Here is a 9,690-nt window from a genome sequence, read left to right on the forward strand (position 1 = left end):
ACTTGTTAACAACGTATGTAGACTTTTTTGTTTTTGTATATCTTGATGATATTTTTAATCTACTCCAAGGACATCGAGGAGCATCGTCACCATGTATGCCTAGTACTATGTCTTTTAGAAAACCGACTCCTTGTGAAAAGTGCGAGTTTCAACAAATCTCTGTCACCTTCCTAGGATACATTCTCGAGAGTGGACAGGTTCGATCTGACCCCGAGAAGATTTAGGCGGTTGTGGAGTGGCCTGTACCTGATAACTGCAAAGCAGTACAAAGATTCCTCGGATTTGCAAACTTTTACAGACGCTTTATAAGAAACTACAGTCAGACAGCCTCACCATTCACTGCTTTAACCTCTTCCAAAGTCCCATTTTCATGGTCACCTGAGGCTGAAGAAGGATTTCAAGCTCTAAGAAAGAAGTTCTCTCAAGCTCCCATCTTAATTCACCCTGACTCTTCGAAACAGTTCATTTTAGAGGTTGATGCCTCTGACATTGGGGTAGGAGCAGTCTTATCACAAAACTCTGAAGATGGGAGATTACATCCTTGTGCCTTTTTTTTTTTTCCATGCAGACTGAACAATGCAGAGAAGACTTATGACGTCGGAGATGGGGAATTACTGGCTATCAAGTTAGCTCTTGAGGAATGGCGCCACTGGCTTGAGGGCACGGAACATCCAGTCCAAGTATGGATGGACCATATGAACTTGGCTTACTTACAATCTGCTAAAAGTTTGAACCCACATCAGTCCCGGTGTTCTTTGTTCTTTTCACGTTTTGACCTCTGAATTTCTTTATGACCTGGAACTAAGAACGTTAAACCTGATGCACTTTCCAGACCGTTTGCAGGTGATGAATCAGTAAAGGAGCCAGCTCCCATCTTACCGCCTTATTGGACGGTCGGCATGTTCAGGCGTGTTCCACTTGTGCCAGAAACAAGACCAGCAATCAACCCCCTGCTGGTCTTCTCCAACCGCTCAGTATACCACATATTGCTTTGGACTTTGTTACCGGTTTATCCTTCAGGTATATCTTCAGGTATGACCACTATTCTCACAATTGTTGACCGATTCTCTAAGACATGCCATCTCATCCCACTCATGAAACTCCTCTCTGCTCTGCAAAACGCCAAGCTTCTAACCAAACATGTTTTCCGTTTACATGGCATACCACATGACATCCTGTCTGACCGAGGTCCACAATTCATCTCTCAGGTCTGGAAGCAATTTTGTTTAACTTTGGGAGCTAGAGTTTCACTAACCTCTGGCTACCACCCCCAATCCAACAGACAAACAGAAAGACTCAACCAACAACTTGAATCCACCTTATGCTGTCTCACTTCAACTAATCCTACAGACTGGTGTTCATACCTGCCATGGGTTGAATATGCTCTGAACTCTCACGTTTCTTGTGCTACAGGACATTCCCGTTTTGAAGCATTGCTAGGTTACCAGCCACCTTTGTTTTCTACTGATGAGACAGACTTCACGGTCCCTTCAGTCCACCAACACATCCGTCGCTGCAAGACCATATGGAACTCCACCATTCAAACCCTCCAACGAACTGCGGAACAGAATAAACAGTTCGCGGATCATCGACGCCAACCTGCCCCAGACTATCGGCCTGTCCAAAAGGTCTGGTTATCTGCACATGACATACCATTAAAGTCTATTTCTCGAAAACTTTCACCTCGTTCCTCTGTATGTGGGTCTAATCTACATTGAAAATGACACTTGGATTCCAATTTGTTCATAAACTCTTTTACAATCATCTAATGAAAGTCAAATGTTGCAAGATAGTGGCACCCTCGTGGCCAGGGACTCCACAGAGTGCTAGTGTGTTTTTAAATAATTGATTTTATTTTCTGTGAGTAACAATTCACAGTAACCCTTCATGATCTAAAATAAATCGACTGTTTGTGGAATGTCTCTTTGTCATTCTTTCAACATGTTATACATAATGCTATTTAGGACGTAGTTTCCATCTCAAGTAAATACAGCCACCTTATATTATGGGTCTAACACTGTTTATTAAATAATAACCAATAATGAAGTAATTTGACACTAATTATTGAATAACAGTCAATAGCTAATAGCTATAATGACAACCCGTTTGCTGATAATCAGCATTTGATTCTGCAAAAACAGTGACAGCCAGCATGGCAGCATCTTAGAGGCTATTACTGCTGGTCTGGCATGATGTTGCAGCCCCTGTTGGTGAAAGTACCATTTCTAGTTGCTACTGTGATGAATTGAGGTTGCTGTCTCTCAGACTTTAAGGACCGACCACACACAAAACAAAACCAAGTTAATCTACTCATATATGCCACAAAATGGGCAAAATGCCACTCGATTGCTCTCCATCTTGGGTCACCATGAGCACTTCCATAATCACTTGCAGGTAAGCATCGGAGTTGGCACATTCCCTTTCCGTGAGATTTTTGGCATTTGTAAAAATGTTTCTTGTTTTGTTACAATGTTTTCTGAAATGTAATCTGTTTTTACAAATGTTAATTTGTTTTCTCAAATGTAAATTTGTCTCAGGCTTTGTAAAAGTGTTTCAGATTTTCATACGTCATGTGCATCGTTGTGAAGGCTCATTCAGGCCACTGAACTGCTCTTTGTCTGACCCATCAACCAGAGCCTGTTTTCCGTGAGAGACCCTACCAGAGGCATTTAAGCCCAGGACAACACAGCCTTTAGGATCATTCGAAAAGTCAAACCCCTCCACCACGTTAAGGTGTCGGTTCAAGGAGGGGGTTTCTTTTCTTGTTTTGTTGAAAAAGTTCCCCCTCTTATCCAGAAGGCTTCTTCAGTTCTGAACAGAAGTTGGACGTCACAAGCTTATTAAGTTGTTGCACAATCACACTAACAAGGCCTTTAAGGTTACTATTGTGGTCATAAAGATCACATGAATCACTGGACCTACCCTCCACTCGGTTGAGTATTTAGGCTGTTGTCACTTGACAATCAAAACATGTGCCTGATCATGCCAAGATGTTGTTTTGCTAACATGTCGCAAGGTCTGAATAGCCTTAAAATTCCTTTTGGGAGACAGGTCAAGGAAGCACTGCAGGTGTTAGAAAGACCAAATCTGAAGCAAACTCATGTTAGAACTTTTTTAAATATTTTATCCAGCGTAGATGGTTTCTTTCACTTCTATATCAAAAAACGTACCTTCTTTGTCCAAATTGTGCTAATTGCTGTCTCTGTGTGAGAACAGTTCTGAAACCATGTCCATTGGACGATGGACTTGTTGTCCTCAGTGTTGTTCTCTGATGAAAATGAATTTACATTGTGCCAAAACTATGGGTGCCAACACTAGTTGAGACATTAAAGACAATGCTTGCAACAGACTGTCAATACAAAACTGCCTTAATCATTATGACTGGTACTGTAATAAATGAAGTGCTCCAGAATAACATCATTAATCCAGTAACTGTACCTATGCATGACTGAAGCAGGTTTGATTTGATCAGGGTGGATGATAATGCCTCAACTCAATGTATGAAACAACAGAGATTCAAAGATGGTTGACTTTAAAGGGGACATATTACACTTTTAAATCCTTCATTTTCACACTTAAACCATTCAGTTGTGGTCTATATAAAGTGGAACTGCAATGCTTTGGTCTGAATTCTTTGACATTGTAGCTCTACAGGCCCCTCTTTTACCCCTGATGTGAGGTGCATCTGAGAGCAACTTGTATTGTTGCAGTCTCTTTAAATGCTACTGTGGCACCTTCCTGGAGGGGGGCATTGGCTGAGCTGCTGCTGCCAAAAACGTTATTCTCACCTTATACAGCTGATAGACTTGACCCTGTCATTCGGTGTTTAACCCTGTCTCTCCTAGACATAGCTACTGGCTGAGCTTCTACTGTGAATAACCTTATGTGCTCTCTTTCATAGTCCAGACTTGAAAACTGGCTCAGAGTTCATCTGCTTAGCTGTCTTTCTCTCCTGAAGAATCCACTTTCCCATAGAAAGTACTCCTGGATCAGTGCTTTTGTGTTATTTTTCTGTCTCTGCTGTTATTTCTCTCAAACCCCAAGTCGGTCGTGGCAGATGGCCGCTCACACTGAGCCTGGTTCTGCTGGAGGTTTCTTCCTGTTAAAAGGAGTTTTTCCTCTCCACTGTTGCTACATGCATGCTCAGTATGAGGGATTGCTGCAAAGTCAATGCCAGTCCACTGTCTCTACATTCTTATCCAGGAGGAGTGAATGCTGCAAGTCACTGATTTGATGCAATCTGCTGGGTTTCTTTAGATAGAAAAACTCTTAACCAGTTTAATAAACTGAATCTGACTGCACAGTTTGATAGGATTAATTGAGGTATGTATCTGACTTGAAATCTGTATGATCCAATTGAACTGACATTGTGAATTGCCTTGAGACATCATGTGTTGTGAACTGACACTACATAAGTAAAACTAAATTGAATTGACCATCGAACCTATGCAACCACTTGGTAAAGGTTTTAGGGTTCCACTCAATCTCCCTCTACTCCACGCTAACGGCTAGAACTACGACTTGAAGCCCCACCTCCAGCCTTCAGTGTAGTGGACTGTGTTGCTGTTAACGTTACTGTTTGACATTGTCACATTAATCTGTGTGAAACGTTAAAAAATAAATAAAATAGAAAATAAAAACATTAATAAATGAAATACAAATAATGTTGGTCTTATTGTATATACAAGATTTGTATATATTTTAATGTATAAAATAATCCTCTGGGATAATTATCTGGACTACAGCCCAGCTAGAACATAACATAAGGCTCAGGGGTTCTGATGGGACGGGGTGTGGCAGGAGTGAAGTCTGGACTGGAAAAGCTGAAGAGTTTGCCTGAAAAAGTTACATTTTTGGGCTTTATGAGAAAGTTGTCTCAGCCATGGCCTTAATGAAGACAAGGACATTAAAGTGAAAAAACTGCAGACTTTTTACTGCGGTGAAGTTAGTTTTAGGTTAACTATTGGATATTCATGCAAGGCCTTCCTCCTATTGGATCTGATGCAGACAGTCTGCTCTCTGCCTGCTCCCTCCTCCTGCAAATGATGATTCGCTTAAGGACTATCAATACATTTCTTAACCAAACAATCTGTTTCATGGTTGTATTGTTTTGTGTGTTTTGGGGAAAATATATGTGCCCCTGAACAGCTGATTTTATGTGGGATCAGCTGATTTAGGAAGTTTTTGAATACAGCGGCCCTCCTGCCTGTAATTCAGAAAGCTGATGTGTCTTTTTTCTTTTCTTTCTGTCTTCAGGCATTGTTTATAATTTGTAAATAGTAAAATTATATTTTGGTTTGACCTGCTCCGGCTATTGTGGTCCTTAATATTATTGTAGTCGCTCTTGAGTTATATTAACTTTTCCCTGCAATACCTTTTCTTTTCTCCCGGTCCCATAGCTAGTTAGTAATAAGCAGTCTGTTCACGTCACATGTAGTCCCTACTCAGCCCTGATCATACCCGTAAGTTCCAAAATAGCAAGTAACAGTACGGAAAAAACAATAGAAACGCTTGGAAAGCAAGCTGAGTGGAGTGGAGCCAGCTTAGAGACTAGGGACGAACAAGCAGAGTACACCTGTCAGTGTGGCGCAGAGAATGGCAGTGACACTGCGCGTACCCGTGATTGGTTGCTTGGAGCAAAATGTCACATATAAAACAGTGTTTCACAGGGGGGCCACATGGGACCATTAAAAATCTCAGGGTGGCACACAGTCATGGTTTTTGTAACGGATCTGACCCACATGCAGAAACACTCAAGACACTGAAAAAAAGTTAATTGAGTTTATTATTTTACAGGTAGAGATTAAGTGGACCAGGACTGGAACTGCACCAACTGCAAGGGGAAGGATGACAGGTAAGTTGGTTGGAATCTTCAGCTGAGAAGATATTATTTAGTGAGGCTGTTTTGCTTGCTGGTAGGAGACAAAGTTCAGTCTGGGAGTATGAACGAGGCACTGGAGCTCTGGGAAACAAGGTAAGTGATTTAATGGTGAGTATGATGAGTGTTGTCACCTGTAACAGTTGTTCCACTGAGGGTGAGGAATCACCAGTAGTGAAGTTACTTCTACTGTTTGATCCTTGGTGGGGGTTAGCCGGAGGGTGGTGTGCACGACGGAGGTTGAGCAGGGTTCGGTTCCAGAGGCCAGTGAGTCCAAGGAGTGCTTGAGGCTGTCAGCTGGAGGTTGATTGGACGAACACTTGGAGGCTTGGAAACTTGGTTTATCAAGGAAGAGGAGCTTGGAGTAAACCTGGAAGGAATACGGAAGGAGTACACAAGGGTAGAAACTAGAATTTCTTTAGGCAAGGCTTAGAACTTGGCCAGTTAGTTACCGTGAAGGTTAACACTCAGGCCCTGAAGTGCTGACAGCCTGCTGCTTTTATACTGCACTGGTGAAGAGGTAATGTGCTACACCTATGCTCCTCCACCACACAGCTCAAACGACCTCTAGTGATTAGGCAGAGTTAATAGCAGGAAAAACAAACAGAAGCTCCCAGACCCCAACACACACCAAAATCAAAGCCAATGACTGACTTTGAAAAATTATGTGATGTTGTACTATTATTATATAATTACAAAAAACCTATCATAGTCCAGTTGTCTTTTGTTTTGGTTTCACTCATTTATATTTCAGACCGAATAGAAAATAGCATTTAAAGTTTCACAGCCTACAAGTAGAAGCATTTGACATAAAAAAAAAAATATTCACAGAAGAGAGTCTCTGATATTTATTTCTCCATTTCACTGCATCCATGATAACCCTTGCATCTCCAGAACACTTTCCAGCACTGTAAAAACTACAAAACATAAATGGATGCTCATACAGTATCTGATAAAGAAGATTCTGAACATAACTGAATGCATTAACTGTAATGGTGATTTCTAAGATTAATTATCAGTTTACTATGGTGGTGATTGTAGAGAGTGCACTGGTTAAATGCCTGTATGACCCCCAAGTCAATGATCAGGCCTAACTACCCTCGGCAACAAATAAAATATTTGGTTTTATCATTACTCCAGTCCTGTGTTTCAGTCACTTAGGAAGTGGAGATGAAGTTAGAATAAGGCAACTAAATATAATAAAAATTACCAGTTTAAGGTAAAAACGTTGCTTCGTTATCCATATATCCTATTAAGTAAAAAGAGTTAACAGAAAATCTCCAGAACAACAAACCTAATTAACAAATCATTTTTACAGAACAGTGTTGTGATTATGAATATGAATATATTATTTAATATTAATACTACTAAACTAATATTTTATTAAATAATCGTAAAAGTTTTGTGAATACCAGCCCAATAAGGCGGTGGTATTAGGACAAAATTGGAAATTTCTTAAAATACAAGAATTTATTAACAAAAATAAGTCAACTCAAAATCAAACATATTTCAATCAACAAACTCTTTACTATGCTAAAACAATCCAACTAAACTACCAAGCAGAATGAAAGAATAAGGAAGACTAATGAGCTATGTACAATATAAACAAGTTGATTAAAGATGATTGAAAACCATGACCGAAAGAGTGATGCAACATTACCATGCAATGTTTATGTTTGAGAACCAAGGATTATCTTGAAGAATCTGGAAATGAAGTTAAGTTAGTCTTGGAACTAACTTATAGCAATAGACTAGCAATAATTGGTATACCTTCAGACAACCATTCACAATGCAAGATCAGATAAAACTTTATTTTAATAAAATAATATTTTAAAGAATGACGCTGAAAAAAACAACATTCTGGATGACCAATTCTCAATGGTGTTTAATTAGCTGCTTTTATTTATTAAAATAATATTTTTTTTTAAATTAAGGAAATTGTAAAATAATTTGTAAGGAAATAATATTTTTAATAAGAGCCAAATCCTTCTGGAGAAATTTGTTTTAATGGTGTTTACTTAGTTATCAAGTTTAGTAAAATAATATTTAGGGAGATATTATTTCCTAGATTGAAAACTAACAACCTTTTTGGGTAAATGATCTTTAGTTGACTCAAAGTAGGCAAGCACGTGTTCTTAGCTGTTAGCGGTTGGGACTAACAAAAGACACTTGTAGCTTATCATCAGAATCAAACACATACCTTTAAAATACCACTAATTAAAAGGCGTTAAATGCATACGCGTGGATGGCCTGTTATGGCATATCTACTGTGTTTAAAAGTCAGCCTTTAAATAACGTTCGTCTTAACTTGAAAAACACAGAAACTGAGCACATGTGCTGAGCAGCTAATCTGCTAGCACTAAGATGGCTGAGTTCTCAACACAAACAAAACCAAGCATCATGAAACGAATCTTGTTTAGATTATTTCATTTTAAACTAAACTTCTCTGCCCAAACACTACCTCTTACATGAACCGTGCTGAGGAGAAGTTGTCCGGGGCGAAGCAGTTGAGGAAACATCCACGGTGAACAAAGGGTTAACTTGCAGCTAACCTCCATAGCTGTGGAGTGGGGCGGCTCGTTTTGGCGGGCCGGCTGAACTACACGTTACAGCTGTAGCCAAGGTGATGCTGTCCCGTTGTCCTTCCTTCAGACCAGGATAACCTGCTCCACTCAGTGTTATAGAGACAGGGTCTCTGCTGGGAACTCTCTGGAACACAGTTTGCTTCTGTAGACCTCAGAGAGAAAAGTCAAGCCACGCTTGTACCTTAATTACCCTTAATACCCTTAATTATCCAGTTCCTCTGGGGACCTGCGTTGAAGAGGTCTGTTTGTTGGCGCGTGGAGTTTTTATTCAAACAGTGAGATTTCATTAAAATTCCTCCTTTCATGAACTTGTTTTACTGCCATCTTTCCAGCCCTTCCTTCCACTTAGTCTGTTTTTCTCCACTGAGCCACTAATTCAGTCTTTACTATTAAACACTTTCTGTAGAGAAAAAGTTGTTAAGAACATAGAACCTCATCCTGGACCTTTCTTGGACTCTCATCTTTTATTCTGTTATTAGTACTAATATTACAGTTATTAATAAATGCATACATAAAGTGGTATTTATGCATTACCTTGAGTAAAACTGTATCCTTGTTTAATGAGCTTAGTTTATATAATTTATATAATATTTTATAATAATTACATATCACATGTAATATTCAGAAAAATAAAACAGTTGACTAATTAATGGTCCGCCTGTGATTAACTATGATTTATTTCTTATTAATGGTATGTATGTTTAGAGTAAGAAGATATGAAAGAGAAGAGGAATGCTTATACACTTTCTACTATGTCTTTCTGGCACCGGGAGATATTTTCCTGATTTATTGAGCAACACCTGTTTCTGTCTACATATAGAACTGGGCGTTTATATTGACTGGATCAGATTATGGGGGGGTGTCCTCTAAGATGAGTATGTTTGTTGTGATTAACTGTCTGAGTGCTAATAGGTCAGCCTGCTGCCAAAAACATGCTATAAACTGTCTTGGGCCAGAGCAGGCCCAGAGTAAGCCAGAACCATGGCTTGTCAGTAATCCCAACTTTGTTAAATGATTGGTTTTATGTGCCTGTAATCTACCAACATCTGTGTATTTTAGTTTTGTCAGTGTTTTTGTCTACTCTTGTCTTACTAAAAGGCATTTACAGATTGATGCATAGCTTCCTTATAAATGGACTAAATGGTAGTTGTTTAACTCTATCGTTAACAACAATCATTTCCCTTTGTTTACTACCCAGCTGTTCTGTTAGTGTCAGTATTGACTATA

This window comes from Girardinichthys multiradiatus, chromosome 5, assembly GCF_021462225.1.
Source record: "Girardinichthys multiradiatus isolate DD_20200921_A chromosome 5, DD_fGirMul_XY1, whole genome shotgun sequence".
Taxonomy (NCBI): Eukaryota; Metazoa; Chordata; class Actinopteri; order Cyprinodontiformes; family Goodeidae; genus Girardinichthys; species Girardinichthys multiradiatus.